Here is a 14,359-nt window from a genome sequence, read left to right as displayed (position 1 = left end):
GTATCCTTCATTTCTGAAGAGGCCTAAGTCATTGATGAGGGAGATGGGCAGCTGGGCATGCCAGCTCTGAGCAAAGCTTGCCTCCCCAGACATTCCTCCAAAGCATTTTTAACAGTCCCTAAATTGCCTTTCCAAAGGCAAGTTCTGGATTCTCAGATTATTGCCAAAAATAATCTTTGCAGGGATTTCCAAAGGGCAGCTGTGACCTGGTGGAGCTGAGAGCTGTGGCAGCCCATGGCAGACAGTGGAAGGCACAGACCTTGTGTCTGGCCATGAGCTGTGGCAGGGATGGGTTGGACTGAGCTGCAGGTTCCTGCTGCCCCCACTGTCCACAGAGCAACCAGGGGGATCATCCTCCCCAGGCCAAAGTGAACCTTTGTTAACATTTCCCTGAGATATCTAAAACCTCCTGTTGATTAGGTCCTGGTGACCTAATGATCTCCTAAGGAGATACAGGACGTAGCATTTTGAGGCCTCAGGTTGCAACTTCAGTTCTGGGCGCCTGCATTCATGACAGCAGTGAACCTTCAGAGCTGAGGTGCTGAGAACACTCCAGCACTGATGTGCCCTGATGAAAACCATCCTTACAAGCCTTTGCTTAAGCCACACTGACATGAACACCCAGCAATGCTTCAGCTGTTGATACCCATGTTGTGATGAAGACTGTGGTTTGCCAGGCTCCTTGGGGTACTCCTCGGCTCTGGAAGTCAGAGCTTGACTTAGCCTCTGGGGATTTGAAGTTGCAGGCTCTGCCCCTGAAGAAAGTTTACTTTATCTAGTGAAAGGTCACAACATGAGGATGGGTATACCCTTAATGCTCTGTGGGATCAGTCACACACAGGGATCTAGGAAAAGAGGCAGGAGGAGACTGGAATTCTGTCCTCAGGTGGTTTGCCCCCATTTCAGTCAATTATTACACCAAGATATGATGAAGCAGGCAGGACGCCAGTATCCAATCTCACAGGGTGTGACCTCTATTAGACCATTCAGCAGGATTTCTTTCTTGTTCTTTAGCCCCCTGGGAGTTGTTACAGACCTCAGGTTCTTTTGAAAGTTAAAGCCACATTTCTAATCAAGACCACAAGCTTGTCTAGTCAGTAGAGATCCCAGGTCACTTCCCAAACTATTGTGAGTACCTTCTCTGCATCAGCAAGACCCTGTTTTGGCACCTGCTGTTGGCTTAAGGGATTAACTGCAGTTTGTGAAACTGACACAGTTTCGTTATTAACTTATACCATTAAAATAACAAACATGTTAAAAGCGGTAGAATCATAAACTATAAAAAGCCCCATAAAAACCATAAAACAGTTTAACAGCTTTTAGCTTCCCTTCTCACATGGTGTGATTATAGAAGTACTTTAAAATTTTAAATTCTTTGTATTCAGGATCATCACAAGAATCTGCAACATAAACTAGAAAACAGCTTTTTAAATACTAGGTTTAAATGCAGGAGGGACCCTTGGCTCTAAAGAAGTCAGTAGGGTCCTGTCCTTGGCTTCATCACATTTACCTGTAAGTGCTTTACTCTTGGATTATTTCCACTAATTCACTGGAGAAACGAGGTGGAATGTGAAGTGACAAAGGGAATAAACACTTTGACTTTTCTGTTTGCAGCAGTAGTGTTAAAAACATGATTTTCCCCTGATGGTGCAGAAGAGCTTTCATGCACAAAGGCCACACAGGAAGGTGGTTTCCTGTGTCCCACACTGCAGAAGTTCAGCTGTGCAAACACTTTATTGTCCTTGTACTAGATACTCAAAAAGCAGCTAAACTAACTAGCTGGGAAAGTGTGGACTTCTCCACCTAGGCAGAGCAGAGGAGGAGGAGGAAATGAAAATTCCTGATTGTTTTGTCTCTCAGGTAGCCCCATAAACACAGAGAGTTCAGAGATGCAAATCAGTCACATCCTGATCCTTTGCCAAGCCTCAAGCCCTCTCAACTTCCCTTTGTTTTCATGGGAGCTGAAAGCCACCCACAGCTCTTGAAAGCCCCTCGGTGAGCTGAGCTCTGAGGGGCTTTAAGCGTGCTGCCTCTCACCCTGGCCAGGATGGAGAGGGAAGAAGCTATACTTCACAGAGAAAGAAGAAAACAGTTTTGCTGGAGACACAAGATTTGTCTTGTGAAGTGCTTAATATCTTTGGTCAGTGTTAAACAAACACCAGTATCAATACTGGGAGATTAGCTGGCTGAGAACATGAATAACAGCATCAGCCCATCCAGATTTCTAGAGTTTCCCAATGTTTTCCTTCACCATGTGCTGTATAAAACTGTTCTCCAGTGTAACTTTCTGGCAACATCCTGTCTTCTGGCCAGGTTCTACCCAAAGCCTTAATAAAGTTTGCTCACAATACCATCTGCTGTGGTGCTAGAGGTGCAAAACACCCCAAACTCAAGTTCTTCCAACCATTTAAAAAATGACACTGTTCTGCTTGGACAGTTTAACACGTAAATGTATTTTGCTCAGTGGTAAGTGCAGCAGGCAGCTTGGGCATGCACCTCTTGTCAGTGCCAGTTCCTCTCTCATTTTTGGAGGAAAGACAGGGACCCATCCTCTGAATGCATCCTTAGGAAGATTTGAAGCTCCCACTGAGGACATCCAAGAAAGAAATGGAAAAATGCTTGGCCCTGAGAGGCCTTCATGGAAAGCAGAGGTGTCACTTGTACTCACAGTCTCAGGACACTGATGTCAGAAGGAAGCATAATGTCATTTCACTTTCCACTTCTTATATAGTCTCTACTACTTAAGTTTTTTACAACAAATTTCTTTTACTAGCACCCTGAGCCCAACTCAAATCAGTCACGTTACTGTGTCAAATTCAGCGGTGGCACCTAAAACTAGGATGAGGATGAGTAAGTTTAGTCAAGATGCAAATATCAGGCAAATAACATAAGAAATGAAAGGGCAGTGAGGTTGGGTGGGAAGAGATGAGTTCCATTAACAATATTTCTTGATTGCTCTGGCTTATTGAGATCTGTATAGAAAGAGGGTTGGAATTTTGCTAAGTGCCTTCAGAAGAGCTGACACCCTGCTAGGATGTGAGTCACTGAAAGTTATCACTCCTTTGTACAGAGCACACTATAAGCAGGAGCACACTGTGCAGTTACTCCAGTGTATGGTGAAGTGGAACTGGAAATTTCCAATAAAAGATTGGTGCCATATTCTCATACCTCTCACTTTTTATTCACACTTCTTTTATTATACTTCTGTGATTTTATTATTCTTTTTATGGACTTCAGAGTTATTGTGTCCTGAAAGCCAGCAACCATGGCATCAGTATTGGGTGTTTATAGGATTCCATTACACCATAATGAAGAGCACAAACACAAAATCCTGCACATTGCTTTTCAGAACACGTTTTGACATCCTTCTCTTCCAACATTAAAAATAGTGCTTGATTCTTCAATACAAAAGTATCATACTTTATTCCAATGTTATTTTCCCTCTTATGAACTTTCTGTATTTTGCTTAAGATGTCAGTAATTTGTTTTCATTTAAAGTTATCTCTTTTAGCTTGATTAAGAAAATAAATTAATCATTTTCTCACATCAGAGATAACCAACCAGTTAGAGTTGTCAATTCAGCATTTGACTCTACTTTCACAGTTGCTGAATCTAGCAATCCATTGAGACTCAATCAGGCTGGGAATCACAGGGATGGGAGGGAGCACAATCACAGGGATGGGAGGGAGCACAATCACAGCGCTGGTGATGGGTGAGGCAGGGAATCTGCAGTGTCACAGCCAGACACTGCTACAGGGGGACTGCTACACGAGCCTGGAGTTGTGTTTAACACAGACTGCAGCGAGTGTTCAGATATCTGAAATAAAGCAGAGATGTGGACTGTCTCTTTTTGTGCTGTGCTGGAATGGGAGGCGCAGCCTTGCCACTCCACCCTGATGTCCTGTCTGCTGGCTACAGGAACACCTGCCCCAGAGATGCTTGTGAGACCCCCATTTGCAAGGGGTTTTCAGCCATGTGAGAATGTAAAAACATCCTATGTTCCACCAGGCCAAAGGAGACAAAGGTGTCCACCTCTGGCTTGCAATCAGTGTTCATGCATATTCCTCCCCAAGGTATATCCCATCTCTGGGAAGCCAGGGTCAAGATAATGGTTCTTGAAGACCACAACAGCAGTTACCTACATTTCAATCAACCCAAAAAATACTTATGTTACATAGGAACAAAGTCAAACTGCCATGAAAGCAAAAGCAAAACCAAAATAATTATAAATGGCCAAAATGCTGCCTGGTAGAATATGACAAGAAACTTCCATGAATGGGTGTCAGCACAGTATTTCACAGGTGAGCCCTGACCACTGTTCCCAGTTTCTTTCCTAAAGTCCAGCTGAGCACACTTTTACTTGCTCATCCATTTTGAAATAACCTTAAAATAAACTTTTAAAAATAACCTAAACAAATAATATATTTCTAAGTAGCTGGTGGAACATTAGAATATATACAAACACTGTCAGAGACATCTAGTAATCATTTATGTTTGTGCTCTAGGTTTCCCTGTGTGATGTACCTTTGCAGATACTGCTGCAATAAAATACTCCACTATCTCCAGATACTTTAGACTGTGCCATTCCTTAAACTGTGTGAATTATGCCTGGAGTTTCCCTCGGGTAACAGCGACGTAGAAAAATGTCTTTCCTAATATTTCACCAGGTCTCTTATCAGTTCCTGCGTTCCTATCAGCGTCAGCTTGTTTTGCAAGAATGTGCAAAATGAAATTGTCTGAGGTTTTGCTCATGGAGCAACATTGCTGTGTTCATCTAGCAGAGGGATTCACCCACCTGCAGGGTCCACAAATCTGGGGTCTACAATCCCCCCCCTTCACCAAGTGTTGGTTCCAGAGCTATCCAGGTGTGCATAGTGCCTTTGAAATCACATCTGGATTTGGGAATTTTAAGCTGAACTTACTTTTATCAAGAGCCTGCTCTTCCCCTGGAATTGTACACAAGTTGCCACGGGATATGGAGTATTTTGTCTTTTGATCTTACATCTGGATAGTTTCAGATTATTTAAGGAGCCTCATTTTCCTGAATAGTTTGGTAATTGTTAAGAGTTCCTACATTGCAATGATTTGCTGCTGGAATTCCTTGAAATTCTTGATATTTTTCAACACACTGTTAACATAATTAACTTCTTCCATTTGTGGGCTCATAAACATTTCCATACAGATCTTTCAAGCGTACATTGAAGTCTGTCATAGAGAAGTCTGTTTTCCTTACTCATGTCATAAAGATCCTTAGAAGTAAAACACTAGGTTCAAAGACCACATGCTGAATATCAGTGGCCTAGATTAATTTCCAGATTAGCGCTAGCAAACTTTCACTTCTTTAAAGTTTGCTTCCCCATGTCATACAGGTATACCACATTCTTTAAAACCATATGAAAATACATTAAGCAGTAAATAAAGTCTGAAATATATATGTATATTAAATGCTATTATAATAAACACAAGTAGTACAAATTAAGGGTAAAATGCAGGAGCTGAGTTCGGTTGTAAGAAGTTAAACCTATATCTGTTTGTCCCTCTTAATCTACAAATGAAGTCTCTCTCATGCTGCTGAAAAGCTCCACAGTACCCTCTGCTGCACTCACACCCCTGAATATTCCTCCTGTTTGTTTGCAGATTAACCCAGAAAGATAATGAAATCTTTATACAGATTAGCAGGTGGCTTGACGTGGCATGTTGTCTGCTCAGGAGCAGGCAGAAGTAGGAAAGTGGTTATACATCATATCATATCATAGTATACCATATGACATGATATCATATCATATCATGTAACATAGTCCCAGCTGTAGCTCTCCTTATTAACTGTGCTAATTTGAGGAGGTTTACAAGTATGACAACTGAGAGATGCAGGAGAAAAAAACATCAAAACAAAACAAACAACCACAAATGCAGCATTTGAACAAATTTTCATTTCCCACTTGTTGAAGCAATGTGAATTTCCGTGCTCATAGTCCCAAACTCACCCATTCTGGGGCTCCTATCCACAACAACATCTCTCATTTTAGCCCAGCCTTGACCCCTAGCTTTTTTCTTGCCCCATAGAATGATTGTAGCTCATACTTTGGCCTCTGCTTGTATGAGGGGAAACCTCAGTGCTCACGAGGCTTAGCTGCGACTTGCATACAGCCAGTGGTTTCAGCCTATTTCTTTTTTATTTTTAGTGCTTCTTCTTTTTTTTTTTTTAGTAAATAAAGAGGTTTATTTGCTCACTGTACCAAATCTGAAGGAAATGCGGCCACTGAGAACTGTAATCAGGCCCACAGTTTTCGGTTCCCAGAGAGGCCACAACATTATTAATAAAAAGAGCTGCACTTCCTCCAGCTGGGATAAAAATACTGCAAAACCGCAAATCCCAAAGCCAGGTGTGCAAAGTCATTTTGCAAACCGTGGGCAGTAACAGCAATGGGAAAACCCTGCAGTGCTTGGTGGTGGCACCTTCTCTTGCAGCAGCCTCTGGCTGGGGAACAGCTCCTGGCCACAGCACCTGCTGCCAGGGCTGGTGCTCCCCTTGGCTCCTCAAAAGACTGCTTCTGGCTGTAATCGTGCCCGACCAAACAAGCCAAAAATGCTGTGACTAATCAATTTAGGATAAGGCCATCTCAGAAAAAATAGCTGCTCAAGGAAATGAGCTTCTTTCTCAACAGCTGGCATAATTCCCAGCGAACCACCAACAGGGCTCTGAGCACTGGGCTACAGAAGTGAAGAAAAAAAAAAAAAAAGAAAATAATATTTTCAGATGAAAATAAGGAGGGAATCTCATCCACACTAAGCTTCATGCAAAAACAGTTAAAAATAAGGCAATAAGAAATTGGTCAGTCTGAAGGGCAGCACTGGGATTGGAGAAAACAGCCATAATCCTGGACACAAGTCCCCTGAAAACAAGCATTTGAGGGATTGGAGGAGGGCAAAGGGGAGTTGCCCATTCTCACCAGCCAGTTACCAAAGTCTCTGAGGAAGGTAATTTAGAGCAAACAAGAGGAGGATAAAATAAGAGCAGGAGGATCAGCAGGGCTCTTCCTGGAAGGGTGAGGAGGCAAAGGCTCCTTGAGATGGGAACCAGCAGCACCTGGCAGTCTCCACAAGCACAACTGTGTGGTTATCCCGGCTGGGGCAAACAGAGTCTGCTGGGTGGAAAGCTGGAGCTCTGGGGAGGAGCTTTTGCAAAGACAGGACAGACAAGTAAACAGTCCTTATCAAACTCTCCTTCACATCTTGGAAATGTCTTGCCTGTCTCACTTCCCAAGATGTTTGTATGAAAAAAAGTCAAGCAGTCTATGTTTTTGGAGTGAGTGTATTTGGATGATCCAGTCTAGTTGTTAATGGAAGTTTAATACTTGTTCATGATAATGCCATACACTTTTGTGTTTCTGGGTCTTAGAGCTCAGTCCTGAAACAATATTACAAACTACCACCAAGTCTGAAGATACCCCTGTCATATCCCTTATAAAGGTATTGTACGTTTATGATAATAATTACAACTAACTTTTAAAGATTTATCACTGTAAATACTGTAGTATGCTTTCATGAAAAATGCTTTAGAATATCCTAGTATTCTATAAAATATTATAGTACTGAAGCATTCTTTTTATTATCTGCCTTTGTGATAAAAAGTTAATTATCTTTTACATATTGGCTGCACTTGCACAATGTAATATTTTCCAAGGTCTTCTGGAAAGCTTTTTAATTTATAACTTGGGATGGGCCCAAAATAAAACCCATGTGTCTAAGTACATCTAATAAAGATGAGTTGATTGCAGTCTATGTCATAATCAGGACAACCCCAATGAAATATCCTTTCTCCTCGAAAAACAACCACGCAAATGTGTGCATTCCCTCCTTTTGTTGAATAATTTAGCCAATCCAGCCCTTTATTTACTCAGCTATCTTCTCAGAGCCTGACTGAATCAGCACTGGGGAGTCAGATTACAGCTTGTTTTGGACTGGCAGGCTTCACCATCAGGATGAGGTGGGCAGGGACTGTTGCCTGAGTTATGGATGCAAGGTATGCTGCACTGCTGTTCCCATTGGCACAAGCTTCTGATTAACAAGCACAATAAATAAAAGACACACAGGAAATTTTGCAGACACTCATGACATTCTAAAGTGCTGTGTTGTTCCAGTTTGGATTGCAAAGCTGCACCACCCAGACTACCCTGGCTCCTGATGGGCTCTGAGCAGCCCATGGTGGGAAGAGACATCCTGTTGTTAGTGCTGGCAAGCCTGAAAAGCATCCTGCCTCATCTCTTGGGTGTGAAGTGAGGCTTTGCCAAAAGGATTCCCATCTCCACAAGAACCACTCTGCCTTCCTAATGTACTTTAAGATGTTCTTTAAGTTTCTGGAACAATTTTCTTCCACCCGGAGGTAAGTATTAGTTAATTCTAAGCAAGTGGGTTTTAACTCCAACTCTCTACAGTGAGACATACCAGCAATGATGGAAATTATCAGGGTGAAGCAAAGGAGACAGGGCATATTTAGGAGGGTGCAGGTGGAAATGCCCAACTGCAGATGGGTTAAATGGCTGAAGTAAGCAGGAGAGGCAGCTTGCTGGGGACACTCTATGCCAGAAAATACAAATTAACCTATGGAGGTCTCACCCTGGTACAGAGGGCTGCCTGTGTGCCCTCATGGAAGGGTGACCATTCTGCAAGCCTCCTTTGGAGGGCTCAGCAATCAGCCTTGCTGAGGAAGAGGAGCAGGGAGATGTCCCCACCACCCTGCTCCCAGCCTTTCCCCTCCTCCTATCAGCCCACAGGAGAGCAGAAACAGCTGAGCACTTGTTCTGGGCTGTAAAGAGATTATTCTGGGCTTCATTTAGCCTTATGAGTGTAAAAAAAACCACTTCAGGACAGCAGACATCTTCTCTTGCTACCTGCTTACACATCGGAAAATGAAACTTCGTTGTGTATACACGAGGTCACTGAAAGGCAAGATTTTTCCAAACTGGTGTAACCCAATTGCAGAACATTGTGCTCAGCCTTGACTGCCTGGTGCACCACAGGGCATTTTGTTAATATTTAAACTCAGTCTTTTGAGTGTTATCCCAGAAGCCGTGGCAGGGTTTGGGGTTTAGGCAGCTTGTGTAAGCAATAGCAGGCCCTGGTGGGTGTGAGCTGCTGAACGGCAGCACTCGCTGCCAGGCAGGAGCTGCCAAGGGCCGGGGGTGAAGGAGGCGTGTCCCAGGGAGCTGCAGCCAGCACAGTAGCCTGTGGGCTGTCACATGAGAGCCGACCTTGAGAGCCTTGCCAGGAAGGAGCGCTGGGCTGCAAACAGGAGCCCTGCGCACGCTGTACCGTGGCTGCAGCTTGCTTGTCATTGTCCCCACAATGAGGGAGCAGTGGGAGAACCATGGGGAGCCAGGGGCTCAGCTGGGCGTGCAGAGGTGAACAACTAAGGGCGGAGTGCTAAGGGCGGAGTGCTAAGGTCACACGTGGTTGTGGAAGACCCTGTGTGATGTCCTGTGCCCTCATGTACCTTGTACTCAAAAAACCCAAACCCAAACAACTTGTATAGTTTTAGTACTCTGCAGGCAGTTTGGAGAGGATAAGAGCATGATGTCTGTGCCAGAGGAATAAGGTGCCAGCAAAATGTGTAGAAAGGATAAATGACATGTGCAGAGTAGGGGCTGCCTCCTCAAGTCACCAACAAATTCATGTCTAAATTGTCATCAGGAGAGATTGAGGATGACTACCCCAGGCACCCTACTCTGATTGATGCAGCTACAAAACCCTGTTTTTCTTAAGAATGGATATATAAAACTCTCCCCTCAGTTCCTCTGACATAGGACACACATGTACCTCTGACTGCCTATGACAGAGTATTTATGTATATGTGTATGCAAATGAATACCAAAAATAATTCCAAATCAGCCATTAAACAAAATTAACAACCATGCAAATACAATTATTAGACTGGCCTGGTCGTACAGGAAAATGAGTTTGGGCTCTTGTGACCATTCTTTTTAATAAAGTGACATTTTATGGTAGGGCTATAAATATATATATATATATATATATAAATAGATAGATAGCATTTTCCCCTGACAGTCTAGGAATACAGGATATGAAATGCCATTGAACTCCTTTGTTCCTGGTTTTCTGAAAACTGATCCAAGATAGATTTTTTAGTCAAACATTATTTGTTAATGCATATTTATGCTGATAACCCTTAGACTCTCTTAAGACAAAGTGTTTGTAAATATGCCCCTTATTTAATCACTCCAATTTTTGAAGATAATATTTCAATCAAAGGAGCAGTAACTTGACTAGAAGAATGTTTAATGCTTGCTTAAATGCAATTTTTAATACTAAATCCTCATTCTACAGTTAAAAATTACCTGAAGTATCTCACTCTTACTGTATTTATGATGTAAGAACACTTTTCACTTTATAGAACCTTCCACTCAAGATTCTTTAATTGCTTTATGACTGTTAGTGTGACCCTTTCCTTAGTAGACAAACATCTGATATTTGCTTTACTTAAAATAACTGACACATGTAAAATTCACTCAGTGCCATATCAAAGGATGTTGAATTGATAGATATTTTTGAAACTTCCTTTGCAAGTATATCTTGTCCTCTGACAGCCCAATGTAGCTCTTGTTAAAGGCAGATACCAGCTCATGGCAATTCTTCACTCTGCATTATTCTGGAATTAAAATGACCTGGACTGGGAGAAGCCTTCTGAAAGCCCAACCAAACTTCAAATTATTTCAAGGGGAAAAATAGTGTCCTTGTATTTTCTCTTACTCCTACTTCAAGTCTGGGGCAGATCCTTGAGACTATTCTAGGTCTTAAAGTTCGTGGGCTGAAAAGCCTTTCCCTAGAAATCTGATTCTGCCTTCAGGCAGGGAAGCAAGCTGTGAAAAGAAGAATGGGGATGTTGCTGGCTCTTGCTGGCCTAAGAGGTTTTGCTCTGTGTCACAGTCATAGTGGGGCTGGATTACTGACATGATTTTCCATCTTCCTCACCACCAACCAGCTCAAAATCACCACTGTGTCCCTCAGGAGTCCACACTGATTTGCTCCATGACCAATTAGCTGGCACAGGGCAGGCAGCCCTGTCCTTGTGTGGGTTGTGCCTCACCGGGGTGACCTGAGAGTTCAGGTCCTATTGTTTGTGTGCTGCTGTTCACAAGGATGTCTTGTCACATATTTTCCTTAATTGTTTCCCAACAATGTCTCTTTAATCCATTTTAGTTATTGACTAGGCCACCAGCAAGAATACCAGAACTTCAAGAACTGTGGTTGACATTGTTTGGGAGGCCTGTGAGGGGCATTGCAGGTATTGGTTATTAGCTTGTTAGACATTAATATGACTCTGTTCCACAAATATGTTAAGAATGAAGCCAAACAAAAGGCTCATGTATCTCTGTGCAAAGGACACTTTGAGGAGCAGTTCCCGGTCTCTCAGGCTTTCACTATTAGAAACAAAAAAATGTAAATTAAACTACTAGAGAGAACAAAATTCAAAATCAAAAAGGGAGTCCTTTTTCTCTGAGTGCCCAAAACAAGGTGATGTTCCTGCCCTACAGAGTCATCGAGGCCACTGCTCCAACAGGAATTTAGCATGCAAAAATTAACTACCACACTACTACAGCTACACTGCTCCATGCTGTGCTGCAGGTCTTTGCAATAAAATCCAACACATAAAATCTGCTTCAGGATGAACTCTGGGATGGTTTCAAACTAAATGGTTCGGGTATTTCTAAGAGTATGACAAGTTTTTTGCCAGATTTTATGTGTGAAATGTCCACAATTCAACTTTCCTCACTCGCTCCATGCTGTGAGCCTCAAGGTTGCAGACCTGCTGAGGAGAAACCAAAAATAAGTCAGGTATCTCATCTCGTGATTTCTTATCATTACTTTGTGAAAGCACCCAGAAACAAACACTAGTTAAAGCAAACTGTTAAGATTGCAAAAGCATCTCAAATTAGGACATGACAGAATTTGAATGTTTTATGTGCAAATGTATTGCACATAGGCAGTAACTGTAGGATCTCATGTCTGTGCCCCATGGGAGCCTTGGCTCTTCCAGATCAAAAGAAGAGAGATGAATTGGGTGGCTCATGGAAGAAAGCTGATGTGGATGCCCATAGCTGAACTGGTCACAGTCAGCTGTCTTTACAAAAGAGATGTCTTTATGAAAAAGTTCCAGGCTGTGAAGAGCCCATCTTCCCATGGTGCTGTCTATTGGAGGTGCCTTGTGAGTATCTGTAAGGGCATTAGAGGGAGAAAAAAAATCTTGGAAATAGATTCCTTAAGCCTGCAGAAGCAGTAGATCTCAAGCCCTCACATGGTCTTACAATGTACTTTAGGCTACTGCTTGGTGACATTGGGATATTGAAGCATCTGGTATCCCAGCAGGGCAGCGAGGACAAACCTGCCCAGCAGCTGGCACAGGAGCATTACCTTCCGGGTACTGCTTCTTGGATTCTACTTGAAATCAGCCTCAAAGATCCTCAAAGACCCTCAGACTTTCTCGTCCTAAAGAAGCTGAACCTCGCTGAGCTTATCCAGGCATTCCTATCACCCTGAAGCTATGTTTAGGAGCATGGCACCACTTCACTCTCACTCACGTAGGCATACCAGAACTGGATGAAGAAAATGTCCTTGTGTTATCAGGACAAATCCAAAACATAGCCCCATACAAGCTACTATGAAGAAACTCTTTTCACCATATCTTTATCAATTACAGTTCTTAAAGAGCAAACTGCAGATCAGCATGGGGCGTGCACCTTGGTTTTCACAGTGTCAGTTGATTTATTGTGCTAGATCAGAACATTCTCCCATCTAGGTGCTGTACAGTGCCTATAATCTCAGCACTGCAGTGAACTAGGGTGCAGAAACTACACTGTGTTTATCACCCTGTTATTGCTGAGAAACTTCCAAACTGCACAATGTCATTATGCTTCAGGGAGAACTTTGACTTTCATAAAGCCAAGGTGACATAACAATGGGAATGTATTACTTCAGAGATTCTGTGCAGGTGCAAAGAAAATGTCACTGGTTTCTAGTGCAAAATTTCCTGCTAGCCACAATTCTCCCTCAGAGGGTCTAAAGGTCAGGTTGGGAATTAGGAGAGCAGAGCATGAGGAAACCTAACCCCAGAGGAGAAATGTACCATTTCTTTGATGTAATACATATCTCTTGAGGTGTCTGTGAGTGAATTGTGTATCTGACAGAGCTTTTGGAATTGAAGAAAATTAAATTTAATTTTGAAGAAAATTAAATACTGCATAGTTGCTGCATTTTTAATGGCCTTGTTTGAAGACAAGTTGAGATTTTAGTTAACATGAAAACTTTTGTGGAAACTTTCCACATCAGTTTACATTTACATGTTTTCCAACAATGGAACAAATTGATTTTACAGCTATCTAAGAAATAGAAAATATTTGTAGTTTTTGGTTTGATTTTTATTGCAAAACGGAAAATGTAACTGGGAGCTTAAAACAAATGAAAATGGGGTGGTTTTGCTTTACATGTGAAAATTAACTGGCACTTCATGATCAGCTCTGGTATGAATGCTTATGAAGAACTTTAAATTGGCATGACATATCCAGCACAGAAAAAGGGAGCCAACAATCACATATCTTTCTAACTCTCATTGCAAAGACCTTGAATTATAAGTGTTGGGCAATTTTATCCTACGGTGAATAATTTATTGCATTGCCTTCTAGGAAGAACCCTGACTTTTTCCTGTGAACAAACCAGGCTTTCATATACTGCAATGACTTTATCCATAATCTCCTTTCTAATTAACTCACTTTTCACAAGTGTAATGTGCAGGGAACAGAATTTTACAGGGTACAACATGTTACTGATATGCAAAGCCACCCACTGCTATTGCAAAATAATTGCTACCCAGAGGAAAGTCACATGGAAGGAAATTGGAGGGAAGGACACCAGACACAGACCTCCCACTGTCTTTCTGCAATACAAACTTGATATATCAAGTTAAGCAAACTGATGACTAAAGGGAGGTTCATCTCTGCCTCCTTTGAGGGGCAGCAGCACAATTGTGTCCCAGCGATGCTGAGGGCAGGACTCAATCGAACAGGCTGAGATGCCTGAGTTCTCCAGGCCTCTGGAGACTCTCCTTCATTAATGGGGTGAGCTTTTTTCTCATCAACTTTGACTGTATCAAAATTAGATGTTTATGTAGGTCACCTGTGTTCCCTCTCTGCTCAGCATGTGGCAGCACTAGAGGTGGCCATTGGAGGACAATGCTTTACACCCACCTTGGGATAGGATGAGTAACTCTCTCAGTTTGCCAGTCTTTCTGTATGTCCCATAGGAGCCCAGAAGAAAAGTTTTCTATTAGACCTGCTAAACCAGATGT

This window comes from Ammospiza caudacuta, chromosome 5, assembly GCF_027887145.1.
Source record: "Ammospiza caudacuta isolate bAmmCau1 chromosome 5, bAmmCau1.pri, whole genome shotgun sequence".
In the NCBI taxonomy this organism is placed as follows: Eukaryota; Metazoa; Chordata; class Aves; order Passeriformes; family Passerellidae; genus Ammospiza; species Ammospiza caudacuta.
This window is presented reverse-complemented; position numbering follows the sequence as displayed.